Below are 26,104 nucleotides of genomic sequence, written 5' to 3' on the forward strand. Positions count from 1 at the left end.
TATTGCGAGGTGTGTTAGGCCAGAGACGACGACGCCCACCGTCTTATGTGCGGCCCCATGCGGAAGTGTGACATCTGTGACGAACATGATTGTCCGCGTAGAACAAAAAACCATTGAGCCCACGACTGTCATTTTTCCGGACAGAAACTACCACTAACGAGCCAAGATCAATGCGTTAACTTGGCTGCGAGGTCAAGCGGTGAATTATCTGCTTCGTGACGGTCCAAAGAATATGCCGGGCTTCTGGAACCACATGATTGAACGACATACGGCCATCGTGCGAAACCCGAAATAGCAACAATATTTTTATAATTTCCAGGGACGTGTGTCACGAGATCCTCCACGCAGGAGGATACTGAACACGATGAAGAGGCATATAGTGACCATGACGGTTATCTCCTCCAGTTCTACGAGACGACTTGCGCAGAGGCAGAAGTGCCGGGGAGGACCGCTCTTACACTCACCCACTAGCGGAGACTTCCTTTCTTCCTCTCTTTTCCTTCGAGAACACGTAGCATTTCCTTCGTGAAGAACGTCCGGTGTACGAAATCGTTACAATCTCAAAAAAAGCTGGTTGTTTAATTTGAGTTGTTACCGTTGCAAAAGTGTTTTGATTCCTCGTAGACTACCAGAACGTCAAATCCACATAACAAAGCGATCAGTAAGGCAGATTACCATACAGGAGACCCTGGCTTGATTCCCGACTAGGTCGGAGAGTTGATCGGCATGGTAGTGGGTATTGTGTTGCCATTATCATCATTCTATAATCATCAACGCGCAAGCCGCCAAAGTAGCGTCAAATAAATGACTTGTAGTGGGCGGCGGAAAGACCCCAGCAGAGTCTCCTGGCCAATAACGTCATATGATCATTTCATTTCTATGTACTTCTTCCTGGAAATAGAAGGTGGACGATAACTCGAAAATTCTTTGACGATGATATTAACAAATTTTTCCACAAATCATTAAAAAAACGAATTTTCCACAGTTGTCTCCCTTCCAAAAACATTCAGCAACAATCTGAAATTCATACTTGAAATTAATAAGTCTACGCTGAAAAAACGGTTCTAACAACTTGATCGCTAAACGGCTGCAAAATACTATTGTGCACGTAAGTTAATCAGAAAACATATTTGTCACCTTCTTAAAAGAGCACAGTAGTCGTTTTGGAAACACGACCATTTTTTTTTTTACAACGCCAGTTTAACCGGACTGTTAAAATCGCTCAGAATAACCAGTTTATGAAATAACCTATTTTCGGTCTTTTATTCCTATGACTTACTGTTATAAACAAAGAAATCGAAGAAGCACTGCAAAATTTGGACTGTCGCAGTTTCGCTATACACAGAATCAAAATATTAAATCAAATAGGCAAATAAAAGGAAACTTAATCCATCGACAGCTGCTTTTCTCGAAAAGTGATTAGTGGTTGACTATCACAAAAAATTATCACCTGTATTCTCCCAACTGACCCTAATTTTTGGTAATTCTGCTCAAAAATCATATTGTAATCGGGCATCATACCAACATTTAGACATTACAGATAGTGAGTGCTAAAGGGTGAAAACTGAGGTTGAAGAATGGTATTTCTCGTGTTAATCTGTCCGTCTTCTAAGGCTAAAAGACCAAAAAGGCGTCGACGGTGAGAAACTACCACAGGACAGGTCTTATACATTGCATGTACGTGCGTGCGATCTAATAGCCCACGCCACACGGCAACAGGTGCATTATAGTCTCGCCAATGCTGTGCCAGTTCTTACGCCATGTGTTTATCGCTCGTTTCCTTCAGCATTGTTATTGAGGTAGCACTGATTGTTTTTCTCATTTTCAGTAATGACGTGATGTTTTAAAGCAATCCGAATTTTATGAATAAAAATTACTCACTCTTTAATAAAGGTTTATTTAAGAACGAAAAATTTTAGTACTGTTGCTTGGCTAAGTGATATTCCGGCCAATTGATATCCAGTTTTTTTAATAAAAAAAAGTAAAAACACCTATTGTAACCAGAACTAAACAAATACCGAAAAATACCGGTTATTCGAAACTATAAAACCACTACTGGCATTAATCACTTGGTTTTTCCCATCCGTTCCGCAGACGTGTGTCACTTTTTGTCGGTTTCACACTCGAGAGAAATTGTTAATGTCGCATCCATCTTGTAGCGGGAAACGAGTGTGAGAGTCATTGCATTCGTTTTCTGGCTGAGATTTGATGCAACCAACAGCGAGACGAATTACAGTAAGGGGAAGAGACCTACCTATTTTAACAGTAGGCGGTGCACCTAGAGCATTGGTTTGCAACCTAGAGGTAATTAACCCCAAAGGGGTAAAATGAAATTTTCTGATGGGTGAAAATGAAACGATTCCATTCTGTTTCAAACTAAATGATTCTCAAAAGATCCTTGATATCAACACAATTTTGTAAGACTCTAGTATTGATTATGTAGGTTATCAATAATTACTTTTCTCAATCAGTAGCATTAATGCGATGGAGGTTACACGTAGTGCAGCCACTACACAGGATATGTTGTGTCTTGCCCCGCACGTCGCCGATGATAAAAGTCAGCAATATACCTAACAAATGCTAAATATCTCAAGAAATTACCTTCTCGAAGCTGTAGACAGTAATTGTGGTAATCCAGAAATTGCTTCATTGCTCGCTTCGAAACAGATAAATGAATTGATTGTCGGCACGACACAGCAGTAACAACATAAGAGCTACCATAATGCTGTACAGAGACACAAAGCGTTACAAAACTGAAGTCATCCAATTTCTACCAGTTTAGAAGTAAGAAGTGCAGCAATCAAATGATTTACGAACAGTAAGCACAGTGCATACATTTTAACTTGGCTGATTTTAAATTGGGTTGCAGTGTGCAGGTCAAGCAAGTGCCGGAAGGAGAGGAATAATGCAGAGGAAGTATGTTTTGCAACAAATGTCTGGCGTCACTGTGGACAGTTAGCTGTCTTATCTAAGACCGAGTTGCGAGTAGCACTTGCGATGCACCACGAATTCCTTTGTTATCTATTCTGACAGTCACACACACACACACACACACACAGAAAATCATACGCACACACACACACACACACACACACACATACACACGCTTTTATCATTCATCTTTCAACATTTTCAAAATAAAGTATTCCAAGAAAATTCTTTCATCTATAGTTTAATTAGCTACTAAAGATGGCGACAATGTTGTGGAGGGGGAGGTGGGTAAGGCGTCGATACGAGATAATGTCTAATTAAACTCAGAGATTATGGTCTAAGAATGGATAGGAAACATTAAACAAGACGAAAAATTGGTTCACGAGCGGTTTCCCCTCTCCCCTCCCCCCCCTCCCCTTTACCACACCACCGCTGGTCTGACACGACTTACAATATAGCGTCACCCCTCGCTCACCCAGAGTTGTAAAGCAATGAGCCACCAGCACAGGATCTTCTTCCGGAGGCAATCATTACGTCATCGATTACGAATGAGGTACCACCGGGATTGGTTCTAGAACTGCTGCTTTACTCTAGCACGCATATCTAGCAGGCGAGAGATATAATCGCTGTGTGCTTATGGTGTTGTGCAGTTCAAAGTAAACGACATTGTTAGCCATCTCCACAGATATTTGCATAACATCTCTCAATAGCGCTATGTCTCGAATGTGAAAATAAATTCCAATAAACACAAATATATCTGATGGCCACTAAACTTATGTATCCAAACTCATAACCTACAATTGGTGCACAGATCTGACTTTGTGCGTCTCATTCGGATAACATGGACACACAACAGACAGGAGATTTAAATTGGTGTCACTGATTCCCAGTGTGGCTAACAAAGGTTGCGGCCTAAAATTAATTTTACCCAGTCTTCTTCCAGTCCATATGTGGCATACAGCAAACCAGTGGTTAACAGTATTGGTTAAAAACAGCTCTGGTTGCAATTTTTAGTTTTTTATTTTTCAACGACGCATTTCGCCTTATTTAGGCATCTTCAGGTTATCTTTCAAGATGGACGCGGGAGGCATCAAGATCTGCATAACGCGTTCCCGCTCCTGTGAACGGGAACGCCTCATGCAGATCTTGATGCCTCCCACGTCCATCTTGTAAAGATAACCTGAGGATGCATAAATAAGGCGAAACGCATCGTTGAAAAATAAAAAAATAAAAATTGCAACCAAGACTGTTTTTAACCAATTACCCAATCTCTGAAAAGTAACGGACTATCAGATCAGGCAAAATCGAATATCTGGCGTGTTATTATACTTCCAGCCATTGTTTATCTTTCCGAATTGTGGTTAATGACAGGCGACAGTTAAGACTCCTCACTACATATTACAGTATTTATATTTTCCATTGAGCCTTTGCGGCTCTCTGGTTATTGATTCTTTACCTAAGTGCATCGTTTGTCCACGAGGGCGTGGTAGACGGGTGTTGGTGCGCACTGGATGCGATTGGCAGAAGGTAAGAGTTAGGCCCGTCGCGATGGACACTGTGGGTTGGCATTCGGCACGGAAGGGAAGCGGATCGCTCAGTAGTTGTGAGAGAGGGGAGAGAGAGAAAGCGGAACTGAATGTTTTCTGTGAGTCTAGCAGGGTAACTGGTGCAGTTGGCACCTTAGTTCACTGAAGGACTGTCGTTTATTTCAGTAAGATTGACACATTTGGAGCCGAAGTCACACGTTTAGGTGATGATTATTGGATCTGTTTCGAATGAAATATGTTCTCGCCTCCGTACTTACAACCGCAGTTGTCTCTAACATAGTCGTAACATTTTGAATAGAATGTTAGCTAAAATGTAAATGTAAATGTCGGGTGACTAGGTAGCGGCGGCTAAACGAAGTGACTGGCCCAATAGCCTGTTCCCGAGAAGTGACGTCAAGTGCTCTGTCACGCCATTAGATTTCTGATTTTCATATGCTGCCATTTATATGCCATATTTTAAGAATTTGTTTGTTAAAGCGTTTTTACCTGAACTTTTTATTTGATCTGTTGGAAGCTATTTTGTGCAGCGGGAAGCAGGTGATACACACGCAAAAGTCAAAGATAAAAGATACACCTGCCTAATATCGTGTAGGACCCCCGCAAGCACGGATAAATGCCGCAACACAACGTGGCATGGAGGGAGGGATCTGACACCGTGAATGCTGCAGGGTCGTCCATAAAATAAATCTCCTCTGAACAGCACGTTGGAAGGCATCCCAGATATTCTCAATAATGTTGATTTCTGGGGAGTTTGGTGTCCAGCGGAAGCGTATAAATTCAGAAGAGTGTTCCTGGATCCACTCTGTAGCAGTTCTGGACGTATGGTGTATCGAACTGTCCTGCTGGAATTGCCCAAGTCCGTCGGGATGCACAATGGACATAAATGGATGCAAGTGATCAGACATGGTACTTACGATCGTAGCACTTTCCAGAGTCGCATCTAGACGTATCAGGGGTCCCATATCACTCCAATTGCACACTCCCCCCACCATTACAGAGCCTCCACCAGCTTAAACAGTCCCATACTGACATGCTGGGTCCATCGATTCATAAGGTTGTCTCCATCCTCGTACACATCCTTCCGCTCGATACAATTTGAAAAGAGACTCGTCCGACCAGGAAACATGTTTCCAGTCATCAACGTCCAATACCGGTGTCGACGGACCCATACGAGTGGTAAAGCTTTGTGTCGTGCAGGCATCGAGGGTACATGAGTGGGCCTTCGGCTCCGAAAGCTCATATCGATGATGTTTCGTGGAATGATTCGCACGCTGACACTTGTTGATGGCCCAGCATTGAAATCTGCAGCAGTTTGCGGAAGGGTTGCACTTGTGTCACGTTGAACGGTTCTCTTCAGTTGTCACTGGTCCTGCTCTTGCAGGATCTCCGTGGCCGCGGATTTGATGTTTCACCGGAATCCTGCTATTCACGGTAAACTCGTGAAACTCCTCACTTTATCGTTACCTTGGAGTTGCTGTGCCCCATCGCTCGTGTGCCTACTCACTTAAATGTTTATGCCCTGCCACTGCAGCAGTAGTAACCGATCTAACAACTGCGCCAGACACGTGTTGTCTTATATAGGAGTAGCCGACCGCAGCGCCATAATCTGCCTCTATACACGTCTCTGTATTTGAATACCAATGCCTGTACCAGACTTTTTTTTTGCGCTTAACCGTGTTTTTTAACCTGTTTCTTCTGCTCAGAAGCTTGTAATAATTGACTTTGTGGTTGGTTACGGTGCGTAACATTTCATATAACAGGGTAAGTGTCGCATGCATTTAGCTACTCCCAGTTCATAAATCTTGGCTCTACAGTTAGCCGAATCATAATCAAACCTGGTCATTGTATTGTTTTTAAGGTATGGTTTTAAATTTATATCAGTATTTTTAAATGACTGCTGATTTGTATAACACTAGGTCAAATAACCTCACCTGAGAATATATTTAATCATTTATTCCGTTCGACTGAGTGCGAAAGTATTCCTTGTTATTAATTATAACATTGAGCTTATGTATTCATGTGTAACAACATACTACTTCTCAGGTTTCGGTTTTGAATTTGTGATTGGTTATGAGTCCGATCTTTTACATCCGATTTTTGTATGCTTTTTTAATCTTATTGTTTCAAAGTAGTGATCTGAGGTTCGCATGTCAGCTAGCCGCCTCACGATTACATTAGTCCTAGTCCGGACTGGTGGTTGCGCACCAACTTTCTCTATGCATTTTCTTTCCTATATATTCTTTCGTGGCCGACCGAACGGAATTCCTGGTGAGACACATCAGACCACTCAAAAGACTGATGAGTCAAAAAGAAAAAATGTGTATCAGTTGTGGTAGCAATATTTAGTACATATGTTGCGAAAGACTTCATTAATTTGGGATGGGATACTGTCGTTAGCGAACCGAACCGTAGTTTATGTATAAGAAGAGTGATAAGGAGCATATGTAATATCTGGTAGGTTGCTTAGATTTGAGGACCGATTGCACTGGTATGTCGAGAGTACTATGATGAGAGGTACAGGGTGTGAAAGATTTGTTAGCATGTCCTGAGCAGAGTACTGGAATTTTGGGTTAAAGATGCAACAGAGGAGGTCAGTCAATATCACGTCCATGGAATGTGACAGTTATGCATATGTGTGCAGGTCGGATGAGAAGTGTGAGCTTCATTGAAGTGGATGTATGACAATGTTTGTCATTTATCATCGGATATTGAGGAAAACTGACGTAATATAACACAGAATTCAACAGACTGTTCAAGAATATATATGCTGGAAGAAAAATACGAAACCTTTCGAAAGACAGCCTGCCATGGACGTTATATACCAGGTGATCAAAAAGTCAGTATAAATTTGTAAACTTAATAAACCACCGAATAATGTAGATAGAGAGGTAAAAATTGACACACATGCTTGGAATGACATGGGGTTATAGTAGAACCAAAGAAAAACAAAGTTCACAAAATGTCCGACAGATGCCCCTGGACAGCAAAACGTCAGTGACTGCGCATGACAATCGTGTATAAAAGGAGCTGTAATGAGAGAAAGAATCAGATGCGTCAGCAGTCGCAGCATGTTGACATTACCTGAAAAGGCGCTTTTAGTGAAGCTGTATTATCAGAATGGGGAATGTGCTAGTTCAGCGTTACGATCCTATCGCTATAGGAAGCGAATTCGAACAGGTAAAGGTTCGTTGACAAATGCATCTGTGGCGAGAATGATTTCGAAGTTCGAAGCCACTGGTTGTTTAGACGATAGGCCCCGTAGTGGCCGACCGAGCACAAGGCGTAATGCTGCCGAGACAGTTCAGGAAGAAATGGAGACTAGCGGGTTCGTCTATGCAAGGGGAAGTCAGCGCTCTTGCAGTCGCACCGGCATTCCATACACTACTGTTTGGTTGGCACTTAGGCGTACCCTCCGATGCTATCCGTACAAAATCCATCGGCATCATGAACTGTTACCTGGCGATTTAGTGAAGCGGAGGGCATTTGCGGTGGCGCGTTTCAAAAGATGGGGGAAGATGACGATTGGTTGACTGACGTGTTGTGGAGCGAGGGTCTGTCAACGCCCACAACTGCAGAATTTAGGCTACCGAAAATCCTAGAACTGTCGTGGAAACTCCATTTCACGACGAGAAAGTCACAGTATGGGTTGGATTTACAACATCTACCGTTATCGGGCCTTTTTTCTTCGAGGAAATGCGTGATTCTGGTTTTGTAACTGCTACCGTGACGGGTGAGAGGTACGCCGATATGTTACAGAATCGCATCATCCCCAGCCTGTCTGATAAACACCTGCTGGAACGTACGATGTTTATGCAGGATGTCGCTCCACCCGATATTGCTAGACGCGTGCAAGACCTCTTGCGCGCGTCGTTTGGTGATGATCGTGTGCTCAGCCGCCACTTTCGTCATGCTTGGCCTCCCAGAGCCCCAGACCTCAGTCCGTGGGATTATTGACTTTGGAGTTACCGGAAGTCGCAAGTGTATCGTGATCGACCGACATCTCTAGGGTTGCTGAAAGACAACATCCGACGCCAGTGCCTCACCATAACTCCGGCCATGCTTTACAGTGCTGTTCACAACATTAATTCTCGAGTACAGCTATTGTTGAGGAATGATGTTGGTTATATTGAGCATTTCCTGTAAAGAACATCATCATTGCTTTGTCTTACTTTGTTATGCTAATTATTGCTATTCTGATAAGATTTAGCACCATCTGTCGTACATTTTTTGAACTTTTGTACTTTTCTGGTTCTAATAAAACCCCATGTCATTCCAGGCATGTGTCAATTTGTACCTCTCTATCTACATTATTCCATGATGTATTCAGTTTTCAAGTTTATACTGACTTTTTGAGCACGAAATGGAAAAAAGAACACATTGACACCGGTGTGTCAGACCCACCATACTTGCTCCGGACACTGCGAGAGGGCTGTACAAGCAATGATCACACGCACGGCACAGCGGACACACCAGGAACCGCGGTGTTGGCCGTCGAATGGCGCTAGCTGCGCAGCATTTGTGCACCGCCGCCGTCAGTGTCAGCCAGTTTGCCGTGGCATACGGAGCTCCATCGCAGTCTTTAACACTGGTAGCATGCCGCGACAGCGTGGACGTGAACCGTATGTGCAGTTGACGGACTTTGAGCGAGGGCGTATAGTGGGCATGCGGGAGGCCGGGTGGACGTACCGCCGAATTGCTCAACACGTGGGGCGTGAGGTCTCCACAGTACATCGATGTTGTCGCCAGTGGTCGGCGGAAGGTGCACGTGCCCGTCGACCTGGGACCGGACCGCAGCGACGCACGGATGCACGCCAAGACCGTAGGATCCTACGCAGTGCCGTAGGGGACCGCACCGCCACTTCCCAGCAAATTAGGGACACTGTTGCTCCTGGGGTATCGGCGAGGACCATTCGCAACCGTCTCCATGAGGCTGGGCTACGGTCCCGCACACCGTTAGGCCGTCTTCCGCTCACGCCCCAACATCGTGCAGCCCGCCTCCAGTGGTGTCGCGACAGGCGTGAATGGAGGGACGAATGGAAACGTGTCGTCTTCAGCGATGAGAGTCGCTTCTGCCTTGGTGCCAATGATGGTCGTATGCGTGTTTGGCGCCGTGCAGGTGAGCGCCACAATCAGGACTGCATACGACCGAGGCACACAGGGCCAACACCCGGCATCATGGTGTGGGGAGCGATCTCCTACACTGGCCGTACACCACTGGTGATCGTCGAGGGGACACTGAATAGTGCACGGTACATCCAAACCGTCATCGAACCCATCGTTCTACCATTCCTAGACCGGCAAGGGAACTTGCTGTTCCAACAGGACAATGCACGTCCGCATGTATCCCGTGCCACCCAACGTGCTCTAGAAGGTGTAAGACAACTACCCTGGCCAGCAAGATCTCCGGATCTGTCCCCCATTGAGCATGTTTGGGACTGGATGAAGCGTCGTCTCACGCGGTCTGCACGTCCAGCACGAACGCTGGTCCAACTGAGGCGCCAGGTGGAAATGGCATGGCAAGCCGTTCCACAGGACTACATCCAGCATCTCTACGATCGTCTCCATGGGAGAATAGCAGCCTGCATTGCTGCGAAAGGTGGATATACACTGTACTAGTGCCGACATTGTGCATGCTCTGTTGCCTGTGTCTATGTGCCTGTGGTTCTGTCAGTGTGATCATGTGATGTATCTGACCCCAGGAATGTGTCAATAAAGTTTCCCCTTCCTGGGACAATGAATTCACGGTGTTCTTATTTCAATTTCCAGGAGTATATATATATATATATATATATATATATATATATATATATATATATATATAAAGGTAGATGAGTGTTTAAGTGTTACGGCTTTTGTACATAATTTCGCAAACCAGGTACAAAAAATCATTATGACAGGTCCGATTTTGCACTTATCATTATCAAAGCATCGTTTCTCATGAATTCTTTTCCTTTTCCCTCTCTTACGTCTTTCATTACCTTCTCAAGTGGTCCGTGTTCTTTTCTACGAGATAAGCAGGGAGAGGGCAGGGTTTCCAAATAGGGAAAGATGGTAGTCTGTTTTTTTATGCGCAGTGCTTTCATATTCAGATATCACGAGCCTGGCAGAAAGTTAATGAAAAGTGTTTCATGTGAATATGAGAGATAAATTTCTCACGCACTTTCATTTTGACGTATCAACGCTTCTTTAATGCATACGTGAAAGGAGAATAATATGTCTGAACTAAAAGAGATTTTCAAACAAATGGTCTGCCGTATACAACGCGGGGAATTGGCGAAGAATACCAACGCTTTTACGCTTTGTCACAACTGGGCGTGACGGACAGATTTCATTCCATCCGCCCCAGAGAATTCAATACCGATACTCAGCACGTTTTATCGCTATTTTTGAAAGGTCCGTGAATCTGGCAGAACGCTTAATCCGTAGAACGTGCCGAATCGTAAGGAAAGAATTTTCGTATTCGAATACTCTGCTATGAATAAAACGTTCTAATTGAACGGAAATATGGAACTAAAGCTCTCTTATTCGCATGGTACACCCACAATTTTTCTACTCTATTCTGGCTTTCTTCTCAACTTTATATCCCTGTTCGTATTTCTCGTACTTTTCGTTTTCCTTCCCGTTGCACTTTCTAGTATGCTATTTTGATTTGTGATCGTCCACTTTCTGTGCTTTCAAGGTCATTTCCAGTTGAACTCGTTAGTTTTAGAGTTTTTGAATACATTAAGGCGATGTACCTGATAACCATGACACACAAACTCTACAGTCCACTATACCCAGTCACTCTCCTATGTATGCTCCAAATAACATGGGACATTTGCAGTAATTTTCAACTTGTTATAAGATATACTCATGGTGCATCAAAGACTGATTAAGGTAATCCATGACTTTGTAGTGCACATTACTTCGAAGCCACTGAAGAAGGATGTTAGGCCCGATAATGGTTCAGCAGCATTTTCATTAAACATTCATTTTTCGCAGCTGTAGCTAAGGTTGAAAAAAAAAGGAATTTTCAGATAGGTAATACTATATATTACCAATAGTGACGTTATGGATCAATAGAAATGTTTTGGAAGGCAATTAACGTCCATTCGCGATTAGGCACAAGCCATAACAATGATGTTTTGTTGCAACAGGTTGCCAACAGTTCATCATTTCATGGTTAATATAAAACTAGCTGAATGGTTTTGGTAGTGGATTCTTTTTTTGACAAGATCAGCTCTCAAATAAAGCTGATCTTTGTTGTCTATGGCTTCCTTAGGTCACTCTGGGCTGATAACAGTGTGCTTCCTCCAGTAAGGACAGGTTTCTTTCTTTCGCAGTTCTCACCAACCTCAGTTACTTTCCCACCCATGTTGACGTTGATGTCCACGCCCGTCACAGCAGCAAAGGTGTAATGTCAAAGAAATGCAGTTAAACTGTAAAAGGAACGCGCAGCTGCAGGTTATTGCAGAAATGTGGTGCTGTCTGACACCAGACTTTAAAAGACGTCGAAGAAATAGTGTTATAACAGTATTGATATAATTACTGAATGCCAACGAAAGTGAATGTACTGGAAAGATGTGGAAGTACGATGGACTCAAAATTATTTACCATTACTTTCTATTTCATGTTGATCTGTGTTATATTCGTTCTGTAACATGTTGTGGCATCACATGAAGTACATTCCAGCGTAAGAACAGAGCCAGTTATTAGCTGGAAATTTATTTTTCTAGGAAACTTTATACTTATGATCACGCCTACTAACTGTAGCTGCTTGCTAATTTGTTACTCAACTAATTACAGCTGTAGGTATTTTGTAAACTCGAGCTTAGCTCAAGCTTTCTTTTAAAACATTTTGCCCGAAGCTACAAAGTCCTTCTACTATCGAAATTTTAATATATAGCTCACTATTCTTCAGACAAAAATTACAAAAATGTAAATATTGTACTAAAAACTATAAAAATATAAATTTGGTTATACAATACAAATGAAATTTAAAGAAAAGAAATGAGGACTATGTTTTCTTCCTTGTGTTTCCCTTTTAAGAAATAATCGAGTTTAAGAAAATAAGGGAGATGGATTCATATATTATATTTTTATATGTTCTTCACCTTCCATTTTAAGCTTTTGTAACATTATTATGAAGTGTTGTTATTACATGGGAAAAAGATGTATGTATTATGTTATCCATCTTTTGGATACTTATTTCCATGAAATTCTTGAATATTTTTATTAATGAAGAAATAAATATTATAATAGCAATTGTAGGTCGTGAAATTCATTTCCATTATTTCTAAATTTTTGCATTCTTCCATATCTTAGCTTCATACTTCGATCTTCAAGAAATTGAAAACTCTAACCACTAACTGCTTTGCTGTATCTCTCTGATAAAATACGTCTAAATTTACTATCAATCTCTATACAATTTTTTCTCCATGTCTGGTATTCAAATATTCACAATCAATAATTTAATACAAATTATTTACTGCTAGCTCAATTAAAAAATTATACTTGTTATTTCTTGTTATTGTTATTTTGTTACAATTTTTTGTGTGATATCTACTCAATGTACAAAATTTTGTATCTTGTACATCTTGATATTTCTTCAGATATGAATAGGCACATTTTTTCAATTGCAGAACTAATTTTTCCAATTTTTTCAATTCCTTTTTTCATGTGTTTGATACATATTTTATCAGAGTTTGGTCCCCCATATACAATACCACTTGGTTCATATTTCTGATTTTCCTTTTATGTGAGATTTCTGGATTTGGTTGTCAGTAATCCATCTTTAAGAACAAATTTCCAGAATAAACAAAAGTAATAAATGGAACTTCCTGTGTATGTTTATAATTCTTAAAACTTAAATATTAAACTTTCTCTGGTAACTCTTCTTTTAATGTTTTGTTAAATAAGCAGTTGGTTGTGTGGCAAATTTTTCTTAATTGTTGAAATAAAGTAAATACATAATAGAAAAATATCCTACTTCTTCTTGTCTTATAGCTTGACTCAAAACAAGGCTGGAGAATCTTTTTATATAACAATAGTGTGAATTACTTCGATTCGTATAATAAATGACATTTGCAAGTATTCAGGCTTATATTTTGTTGTTTTTAAAGGATACCCTTTACATTTTTCATCAAATGAATAACCATTAATAGCATATTGATTCTAGCTTCAGTTTCTGGCATATTATCAACCACTGCAGGTAATTCAAAGTTTTCGAGTTTCTGATTATTTTAATAGTTTGACTCTATTCATTTTTTTATTTACACTAAATAAAGTTAAGTATATAGTTCACAGGGAACATTTTTGTACATTATTTTCGGATAAACACTACCATTCTTACTTTTTATTCATTCTGGTTAGTCAATATAAGATGAAGCTTTTAACAGAATGTACCTATTAATTCATAACTGGAAGTTGATAATTCCATTTAATGAACATCCTGATCATCATGCTTGAAAATTAGATGTTATCTGATAAAAATTATTGGTTATTAATCTTAAATATCAAAATTAAATCCCTCTTTCTGGTGATTCTGTAGTTTTGTGTTTGAAATATAAATTCCGTTATATTCCCTTCTCTGCATTCCTTACCCAGAAAAAAGTTCAAAATTCAATTTCAACTTTTGATGTATTTTTAGATAATATTTCAGAATATTCATAATTTGTGGCTTTGATGCATTCAAGAATTTAGCGTCAAGCAAGTTTTCATTGTTCTCTAAATCTGTAGTTTGTAGTCTATACGAAAATGATTCATCAACCAGAAAAATTCGATTACTCAAATATTGATTAAGAAACTAATATTTGTAAATAAATCTGGTCAACATATACATAAAATTTATATTAATAAAAGCAGAAACCTAATAAAATTTTTTTTATTGAATGAATTGAAATCCAAGCATATCCACTTTACTTAATTTATGTCAGAGGAACAACAGAATTGTTTACAACAATAAACAAGTATTTGTGATAAGTGATAAAGAGAATAATCCCTGGTTTAAAACTAAGAAAGCAGCTGAAATTATAGAACAAGAATACAAAAGAAGCAGTTCTATGTAATGTAAGAGAAAACTACAGAATAAATTATAGTGATATAGGGAGTAATGATTTGCAGCCCCCATCAAACATGCACCCACACGCTATATTTATAAATGTACCACATTCATATTCATTAATTACAAAGGGAAGCAAGAGATTAACTGAACCAATCAAAGATTGAGTTCTTGAAGCAGTTGAGCAATCAGTTAGAAAATATGATCAATGATAACTATAAGTGACAACTGATAACTAACAAGAGCAAAGTGAAGATTTCAAGGTATGAAGAAATGGCTATGTGAGTTCTGAAGAAAAGAAGAAAAGAAATTCAAAACTTTAGAAGATGAGTGGTAGCAGTTCAAAAACAAGGAATAAAAATACCAACCACATATCATTGCACCAACTGAAAATAATGGAGAAATATGTTTATTACTTTAAAATTTTTTGTAAAGAATTTGAATATGATTATTATGTGATTAGATATCAAAGGAGAAAGCTAGATACTCGATTACACACGCTTGAAGATAGACATATTAATAGTTAATAAATTGTATGAATAGAATATAATCCTAAATCGATTAACTCATACAATAAAATGAAAGCAAATCTGAATCAGAATACTAATCTTAATATAAATTAATTTTGTTATCTAACAGATATACTTTTACAATATGTAAGAAGTCTTGGACACAGTTTCTAGGCTGGTCTGGACTAAGCCAAATTTTATATGAATTATCTATTTAATGTATATTTTTATCACCTTTCTTTCTAAAGATTTTCTCAGAAAGATATGAACAAGAACATTTTGTTTTCAGTACCTCAAAGTAAAAAAATTCCTTTGATGTCTTTGAATTTATATGTGATGGGATTAGGAAGAATTACATCCTCAATTTCCAAATGCCTTTTTACCAATTCGCTGTGCCCCTTTTTCAAAACTTCCTTCCAGTTTAATAATTCTAACGTTCGACGGACGTTTCATAGGACGTGGAGGACGCATAAATTGGCCAGCCCGTTCTCCTGTTCTTACACCTCTGGACTTCTTTCTGTGGGGTACGTTAAAGGAGAATGTGTACCGTGATGTGCCTACAACCCCAGAGGATATGAAACAACGTATTGTGGCAGCCTTCGGCGACATTACACTAGATGTACAGCGGCGTGTACGAGATTCATTACGCCAGAGTTTGCAATTGTGTGCAGCAAATGATGGCCACCACATTGAACATCTATTGGCCTGACATGTCGGGACACACTCTATTCCACTCCGTAATTGAAAACGGAAACCACGTGTGTACGTGTACCTCACCCCTCATGGTAATGTACATGTGCGTCAGTGAAAAAGACCAATAAAAAGGTGTTAGCACGTGGACGTAATGTGCTGTTCCAGTCTCTTCTGTACCCAAGGTCCATCACCGTTCCCTTTGGATCCCTACGTAATTCGGTGCTCTCCGATACACACGATCCAACAGAGGAGGAGTGGTACTCAAGCGTCAATTTTAGGTTACAATATCTCCGGATGTAATTAACATTTTACAATGCAACAAACGGCACTGATTACGTATTTGTTTATATGTTCAGATGTGCTAACAAAACTAACGGGGTTACATTTAAAAAAACGTAGGTTTGTGTTAAAAAACATAGTTCCGTGCCTTTATTTATGGTTTGTAGTAACCAATTACACTAGCCCCTCTCCTCACGTTCGGTCTGTGAAATCGATTCGTCAGTATTTGATGTGGTTTACGAAATATATCCAGCGGTAACGTTAGGTGACGGACCCTGTATACAAGGGCGATGTGCTTGAGGACAATATTATGGAAATAGAAGAGGATGTAGATGGAGATGAAATGGGAGATACGATACTGCGTGAAGAGTTTGACAGAGCACTGAAAGAGCTGAGATGAAACAAGGCCTCAGGAGTAGACAAAATTCCATTAGAACTACTGACGGCCTTTGGAGAGCCAATCCTGACAAAACTCTACCATCTTGTGAGCAAGATGTATGAGACAGGCGAAATACCCTCAGACTTCAAGAAGAATATAATAATTCCAATCCAAAAGAAAGCAGGTGCTGACAGATGTGAAAATTACCGAACTCAGTTTATTAAGTCACGGATGCAAAATACTAACGCGAATTCTTTACAGACGAATGGAAAAACTGGCAGAAACCGACCTCGGGGAAGGTGAGTTTGGATTCCGTAGAAATATTGGAACACGTGACGCAATACTAACCCTACGACTTAGGTTGGAAGCTAGATTAAGGAAAGGCAAACTTACGTTTCTAGCATTTGTAGACTTAGAGAAATCTTTTCACAATGTTGATTGGAAGACTCTCTTTCAAATTCTGAAGCTGGCAGGGGTAGAATACAGGGAGCGAAAGCCTATTTACAATTTGTACAGAAATCAGATGGCAATTATAAGAGTCGAGGGACTTGAAAGGGAAGCAGTGGTTGGGAAGGGAGTGCGACAGGGTTGTAGTCTCTCCCCGATGTTATTCAATCTGTATATTGAGCAAGCAGTGAAGTAAACAAAAGAAAAATTCGGAGTCGGTATAAAAATCCATGGAGACGAAATAAATAGTTTGAGGTTCGCCGATGACATTGTAATTCTGTCAGAGCCAGCAAAGGACTTGGAAGAGCAGTTGAACGGAATGGATAGTGTCTTGAAATGAGGATATAAGATGAACATCAACAAAAGCAAAACGAGGATAATGGAATGTAGTCGAATTAAGTCGGGTGATGCTGAGGGAATTAGATTAGGAAATGAGACAGTGAGTGAAGGAGTTTTGCTATTTGGGGAGCAAAATAACTGATGATGGTCGAAGTAGAGAGGATAGAAAATGTAGACTGGCAATGACAAGGAAAGCGTTTCTGAAGAAGAGAAATTTGTTAACATCGAGTATAGATTGAAGTGTCAGAAAGTCGTTTCTGAAAGTATTTGTATGGAGTGTAGCCATGTATGGAAGTGAAACATGGACGATAACCAGTTTGGACAAGAAGAGAATAGAAGCTTTCGAAATGTGGTGCTACAGAAGAATGCTGAAGATAAGGTGGGTAGATCACGTAACTAATGACGAGGTACTGAATAGGATTGGGGAGAAGAGAAGTTTGGGCACAACTTGAGCAGAAGAAGGGATCGATTGGTAGGACATATTCTGAGTCATCAAGGGATCACCAATTTAGTATTGGAGGGCAGTGTGGAGGGTAAAAATCGTAGAGGGAGACCAAGAGGTGAATACACTAACAGATACAGAAGTATGTAGGTTGCAGTAGGTACTGGGAGATGAAGAAGCTTTCACAGGATAGAGTAACATGGAGAGCTGCATCAAACCAGTCTCAGGACTAAAGAGCACAACAACAACAACATTATAAATATCACTTAGACTGTAATTGAAGTCTTTAATTAATTTTTAATGAATTTATTTATTTTTTAATATTTAATTGGAACTCTTTGGCTTTTTATGTGAATTCTGAGTTTATATTTTCATTGTTATTCACATTTATCTTACTTTCAAAAATGTACATTTACTATATTCAAAGTTTAATCTGTTTTAAAACAGATATACACAATTGGCCTCCAATGAAATCATTGAAACTTTGAATTTCTTGTCTATTATAGTACAACTCATATCTGCCAAAATATTTAACCGATTCATTTGGAATATTTTTCATGATATTGTATCTTAATTGAGTATTCCAGATTCACACTCTCTAGGATCATCATCATTTACTTTGGGCCATTGTACCACATCATCGCAGGGTTAGCCTTGTTACTAAGAAGATGGCAGTGTTAGTTGCAGAGGATGGCTGGCTGCACCTCGTGTTGCCACCCTGAACCCCCTGGTATGGAATTAGTGCACCCCCACAGTCTGTATCTAGTGTAAGCCATGAAATACTGCGAACGTTTGCAGATGTCTGCCAGTTGTGTAACGGGGTCGGAACGTGGGTTCGAGCCCAGCATTAACCTAGTAGGATGAGGAGAATCGTCTAAAAATTACATCCAGGCTGGTCGGCATACCGGCCCTTATCGTTAACCGACTGGGCAGATTAGATCGGGGGCTGGTGTGCCCACCCCAGGCCAGGAAGCAACAGATTGGCTCTATCTACATATACATCTACATTTACACTCCGCAAGCCACCCAACGGTGTGTGGCGGAAGGCACTTTACGTGCCACTGTCATTACCTCCCTTTTCTGTTCCAGTCGCGTATGGTCCGCGGGAATAACGACTGCCGGAATGCCTCCGTGCGCGCTCGAATCTCTCAAATTTTACATTCGTGATCTCCTCGGGAGGTATAAGTAGAAAGAAGCAATATATTCGGTACATCATCCAGAAACGCACCCTCTCGAAACCTGGACAGCATGCTGCACCGCGATGCAGAGCGCCTCTCTTGCAGAGTCTGCCACTTGAGATTGCTAAACATCTCCGTCACGCTATCACGCTTACCAAATAACCCTGTGACGAAACTCACCGGTCTTCTTTTGATCTTCTCTATCTCCTCCGTCAACCCGATCTGCTACGGATTACACACTGATGAGCAATGCTCTAGTATAGGTCGAACGAGTGTTTTGTAAGCCACCTCCTTTGTTGATGGACCACATTTTCTAAGGACTCTCCCAATGAATCTCAACCTGGCACCCGCCTTACCAACAATTAATTTTATATGAACATTCCACTTCAAATCGTTACGCACGCATACTCCCAGATATTTTACAGAAGTAACTGCTACCAGTGTTTGTCCCGCTATGATATAATCATACAATAAAGGATCCTTCTTTCTATGTATTCGCAATACATTACACATGTCTATGTTAAGGGTCAGTTGCCACTCCCTGCACCAAGTGCCTATCCGCTGCAGATCTTCCTGCATTTCGCTACAATTTTCTAATGCTGCAACTTCTCTGTATACTACAGCATCATCCGCGGAACTTCCGACACTATCTACTAGGTCATTTATATATACTGTGAAAAGCAATGGTCCCATAACACTCCCCTGTGGCACGCCAGAGGTTACTTTAACGTCTGTAAACGTCTCTCCATTGAGAAGAACATGCTGTATTCTGTTTGCTAAAAACTCTTCAATCCAGCCACACAGTTGGTCTGATATTCCGTCGGCTCTTACTTTGTTCATCAGGCGACAGTGCGGAACTCTATCGAACGCCTTCCGGAAGTCGAGGAAAATAGCATCCATCTGAGAGCCTGTATCTAATATTTTCTGGGTCTCATGAACAAATAAAGCGAGTTGGGTCTCACATGATCGATGTTTCCGGAATCCATGTTGATTCCTACAGAGTAGATTCTGGGTTTCTAGAAACGACATGATACGCGAGCAAAAAACATGTTCTAATATTCTACAACAGATAGACGTCAGAGATATAGGTCTATAGTTTTGCGCTTCTGCTTGACGACCCTTCTTGAAGACTGGGACTACCTATGCTCTTTTCCAATCATTTGGAACCTTCCGTGCCTCTAGAGACTTCGGTACACGGCTGTTAGAAGGGGGGAAAGTTCTTTCGCGTACTCTGTGTGGAATAGAATTGGTATCCCGTCAGGTCCAGTGGATTTTCCTCTGTTGAGTGATTCCAGTTGCTTTTCTCTTCCTTGGACACTTATTTCGATGTCAGCCATTTTTACGTTTGTGCGATGATTTAGAGTAGGAACTGCAGTGCGGTCTTCCTCTGTGAAACAACTTTGCAAAAAGGTGTTTAGTATTTCAGATTTACGCATGTCATCCTCTGTTTCAATGGCATCATCATCCCGGAGTGTCTGGATATGCTGTTTCGAGCCACTTACTGATTTAACGTAAGACCAGAACTTCCTAGGGTTTTCTGTCAAGTCGGTACGTAGTATTTTACTTTCGAATTCACTGAACGCTTCACGCATAGCCCTCCTTACGCTAACTCTGACATCGATTAGCTTCTGTTGGAGAGGTTTTGGCTGCGTTTAAATTTGCAGTGAAGTTGTCTTTGCTTTCGCAGTACAACTTTGTTGTTGAACTACGGTGAGTTTTTCCCGTCCCTCACGGTTTTACTCGGCACGTACCTGTCTAAAACGCATTTTACAATTGCCTTGAACTTTTTCCATAACACTCAACATTGTCAGTGTCGGAAGAGAAATTTTCGCTTTGATCTGTTAGGGAGTCTTAAATCTGCCTTGTATTACTCTTGCTAAATAGATAAACCTTCCTCCCTTTTTTATATTCCTATTTACTTCCATATTCAGGGATGCTGCAACGGCCTTATGATCACTGATTCCCTGTTCTGCGCTTACTGAGTCGGAAAGTTCGGATCTGTTTGTTATCAGTAGGTCCACGATGTTATCTCCACGAGTCGGTTCTCTGTGTAATTGTTCGAGGTAATGTTCGGATAGTACACTCAGTATAATGTCACTCGATGCTCTGTCCCTACCCCCCGTCCTAAACATTGGAGTGTCCCAGTCTACATCTGGTAAATTGAAATCTCCACCTAAGACTATAACATACTGAGAAAATTAATGTGAAATGTATTCCAAATTTTCTCTCAGTTGTTCTGCCACTAATGCTGCTGAGTCGGGAGGTCGGTAAAAGGAGCCAATTATTGACCTAGCTCGATTGTTGAGTGTAACCTCCACCCATAATAATTCACGGGAACCATCCACTTCTACTTCAGTACAGGATAAACTACTACTAACAGCGACAAACACACCACCACTGGTTGCATGCAATCTATCCTTTCTAAACACCGTCTGTGTCTTTGTAAAAATTTCGGCAGAATTTATCTATGGCTTCAGCCAGCTTTCTGTACCTATAACGATATCAACTTCGGTGCTTTCTATCAGCGCTTGAAGTTCCTGTACTTTACCGATGCAGCTTCGACAGTTTACAATTACAATACCGATTGCTGCTTGTTCCCCGCATGTCCTGACTTTACCCCGTACCCTTTGAGGCTGTTGCCCTTTCTGTACTTCCCCGAGGCCATCTAACCTAAAACACCGCCCAGTCCACGCCACACAACCCCTGCTACCCGTGTAGCCACCTGCTGCATGTAGTGGACTCCTGACCTATCCAGCGGAACCTGAAACCCCACCAACAAATGGCGCAAGTCGAGGAATCTGCAGCCCACACTGTCGCAGAATAGTCTCAGCCTCTGATTCAGACACTCCACTTGGTTCTGCACCAAAGGTCCGCAGTCAGTCCTGGCGACGATGCTGCAGATGGTGAGCTCTGCTTTCATATCGCTAGCGAGACTGGCAGTCATCACCAAATCAGATAGCCGCCGGAAGCCAGAGAGGATTTCCTCCAATCCATAGCGACACACATCATTGGTGCCGACATGAGCGACCACCTGCAGATGTGTGAACCCTGTACGCTTCATGACATCCGGAAGGACCCTTTCCGCATCTGAAATGACTCCCCGCGGTACGCAGACAGAGTGCACATTGGTTTTCTTCCCCTATCTTGCTGCCATATCCCTAAGGGGCCCCATTATGCGCCTGACGTTGGAGCTCCCAACTACCAGTAAGCCCACTCTCTGCGACCTCCCAGATCTTGCAGACTCAGGGGCAACCTCTGGAACAGGAGCAGCAGCCATGTCTGGCCGAAGATCAGTATCAGCTGGAGACAGAGCCTGAACCTGGTTCGTCAGACAAACTGGAGAGGCCTTCCGTTCAGCCCTCCGGAATGTCTTTCGTCCCCTGCCACACCTCGAGACGACCTCCCACTCTTCCACAGGTGAGGGGTCAGCCTCAATGTGGGCAGTATCCTGGGCAGCCACAGCCATAGTCTGATCAGGGGATGCATAGGACGAGCTGGGCGTCCCCGACTAACCCCCATCCGGACCCCCACAGTGATTCCCATTGGCAACAGCCTCAAGCTGTGTGACCAAAGCCAACACTGCCTGAGGCTGGGAACGAAGGGACGCCAACTCAGCCCGCATCCGAACACAGCAGTTGCAGTCCCTATCCATGCTAAAAACTATTGTGCAAAGAACGTCTGAACAAATGTACAGAGAGCTCAAACAATTTGACACAAAATTTAAACGGTAATTAAAATACAAGATTGCCTAGTAAATGCAGTAATGCTGCTACTTGCGCACTGCTGACACACTGCTCGGCGGCGGAATGAGACTACGTGATTTTACACTATTCAGGTACTAAAACGCGATGCTACAACTCTCAAATACTAAAATTCGCCCGAAATTTATGAATTAAACAATGCAAGTACCCAAAAACACACAAAGAAATTAAGAATTAAATTATGTAACAAATAAGTGATCTATGAATATACGACTTGCTGCTGGCAGCTGCTTATCCAATGGCGGCAGGGAGCACACTGCTATCCTGGCGAGTATTCATAACCTCTAGGACTATTAGGTAATTCATCAACTATAAAACCACCACAAAATTGATTAATGAAATTTTAAGCAAATTTTTTCTATAAAAGTTATTTAATGAATTAAGATACATATCGATTACTTTATTGAAATCTATTTGTTCTATATGCTTTTTTCTCAATTCCTAAATTACGTATTTTTGTTCTTTTTATTCTGCATCATCTTTTTTCGTATCCATTACTGCTTGAACAATATCAGGTTCTTGAACAGCTAGTGAACTAATAGTTGATAGATGCGATAATGTTGTCATAAGCAAATATGAAATCGATGTTCATATTTCGTTAGCCATCAACCTTCTTTCCTTTTTGTCAGATACTCAGTACTTCTTTTACAACATAAATACTTAGTGCCACCAGTTTTTTAATTGCTGTTTTTTGTGTATTAGTTAAACATTGTCAGTACTACGTAACTTATCATTACAGAGTTTAATTTTAATTCATTTTGGTTTAGTTTTCCCACTAGGTAGCAATATATAATCAATTGTAAGGTAAGTAAGTAATGTAGATACAAAAACTATATGAGTTAATAGTCATGTAAACCCCAGCCTTTATCATCTAGCTTTAAACCAACATTTGTAACTGCTGTTGCTGCTAGTTTTTCAACAGATCACACATTTTAGCTAGCATTTTCTCTTTGACATCTAATTGAAGTTCCTTATCTGCATGCAGTCTCATGTGTTTTGCTAGCTTCAACTTGTGGATTTGTTCCTTTAGGTAATCTTTCATCTAATTTAGTTTCCATACCACAGTTTTGGTAGCCTGGTAAATTCATTTCAAATGGTAGTTTTTTAATCAAAGTGTTAACTAGGCCTTTCCCCTAATTTTCACTTTCCCAAAATATTTGAGGAAGGTTAATGAGAAATCTAATCAAATATGGAATTTCTTTTGAATTATTGATAATGAAATAACTACATTTATTCATTAAATTTCTTTTAATCCAACTTTTTCACTATCACAGTTTTATTTCCAGCTGATTGTTCACCATGAATTACTGCAAATATGTCAATTAAATCTCTAACATGATTCATCCACACAAATTCAGTTGATTTTTCAGTATATTTATTCATTGAACTTTCACCTAGTGCCTCATCTTCACTTGAGTTTAAATTTACTAGTATTTTTGGAAAATGATTGCAATCATTTTAATTTTGGGAAACAGTTATCAACAATTTTTAAGCTTTTGTCTTTAATACATATTTAACTTTATTTTACTTTGATTATTTTCAGAATATAATATTTTTTACTGAAGTAATATACTTGCATAATTTGATAAATCAGTACCATCAAATGTGATTTATATTAACAATAGTAACGTTGTTTTAGTTCATGGATGCAGTAGTCGATGTGTACCCTCATATTTCCTTCAATTGATCATTAACTGATTTCCATCAAATTATATTGATTGTTACCAGTATATTTAAAGGTACCAACTGGTCTTAAGACAGGAACTGTGCCTTTAACTATGATTGATAGACTGTAACATTTTTCACTTGAATTTTTGCATTTGTAGCATCCTCATTCTTTATTTTTTAACAGTACTCTGAGCTTGATCTATCTTTCTTCTACCTGTACCATCTTCTTCATATTTAATCAGCAGATTCAGTTTTCCAGATTCACTTGAAGTATAGTCAAATGGAAGACTACCATGTTGTTTAATTTGTGATATATCTCCAAATTCTGTCTGATGATGAGTAATATATTAGTGCAAGGAGCAATTCACTTTCCATCTTCTCTATTTTCTTCAATAGCTTTCAGCACATTATCATCTAATCCTTTAATCACTTCTTCAACTTTTACAATTGCATGAGTAACAGGTTGATATTTTTCATATTCCTGAAACTGGTTGTTTCTTCCACATTTTAAATTATTCTTTTAATTCATCAAATATTTTTCTGTTTCGCTTAGCTATTTTAACAATGTCTGCATCATATTTTGCACATTTACTAATGTTAAAAACTAATAAATTAATTTTTAAACGTTTATCTTTATGTTATGGCTATAAAATATATGATATTGTACTGTGCTTTTACATGTATGAGGACAAAATTAGCGACCATATATTGCGTTATTAACTGACCATGAACAATTAGTGTAATGTTGACCAATTTTTTTTGGTTTTTCGTATTCAATTTTATAATCAAGAGCTCCTATAAACTGATTTGTGTTATTAGGTAAAACAGCATAGTCATTATCAGAATTACATTTTAATGTACTCATTTAATAAGGATGAAAACATTGATAATATTATTATAAGGAGGATTTAATTGATATCTGAACTTCCCTTATTAATTTTTCTAGTCATGTCTCTAATAAATAAACCTTAACTGATCATTCCAACATCTACTATACATTTCTTTAAAATCTTCAAACTTTCAATCTCCACCAACAAACTTGTGGTACACATGCTTAACATTTCTATCACGCTGTGTAAAGGTATTTCAATATTAGGATTATCTCTGACTAATTGTTTTGCTATTTTACAAAATGTCTGAGCTAAATAAAAATAATCTATTCCTTTTATATCCACCCCAAGTAAAACATTCATTATCTGCACTCATAATCAGAAGAAACACACCAACTTGAACGACTAGAGATAGGACGTTCATATTCACAGGGCAGGTACATCAGTATGTTCTACAGAAAAGATTAGCATTTCAGTTCAGCATGTGTCCTGTAGGCCACAAGGCAGTATCCACCATGGGCGCTGGTAACTTGTTCCATGCTTGATAACATCGATCCATATATGGCGTAAATGGCATCCTGTGGTATAACCATGCATGCTGCATTAATCTAGTTTCAAAGTTGGTACTGTGTCTCAGCACTGCACCCGATATTTCACCATATCCCACCAATTTTCGACTGGCGAGAAGTCTGGTGATATTCTGGGCCAGGGAAAAAGACTGACAAACTATGACACCAAAATGCCAAGTGTTCATTCATCAATATCACATTGTACATTGTCTTTCTGCAGATTGGCGTCTGGGGTGCTGTGCAGAAAGGATATGGCTACAGGTCGCAGGTCACTCTGGTCACAGCACCCTGGAAACACACCAACTGTGATTGGTGATTTTACCTAATAGCACTCCATGCCACAAGGAATTGAGCTGGTGCAGTATGTCTACTGCAAATGTTGTCACTATGCTGCCACTCCTCCTGTGTGTGTGGCGAACCAAAATGTGGCCATCATTTTCAAACAATCAAAACCTGGATTCGTCTGAAAACAATATCTGATTCCATTCCTGTC

The sequence above is a fragment of the Schistocerca nitens genome, chromosome 9 (genome assembly GCF_023898315.1).
Source record: "Schistocerca nitens isolate TAMUIC-IGC-003100 chromosome 9, iqSchNite1.1, whole genome shotgun sequence".
NCBI classification, from domain to species: Eukaryota; Metazoa; Arthropoda; class Insecta; order Orthoptera; family Acrididae; genus Schistocerca; species Schistocerca nitens.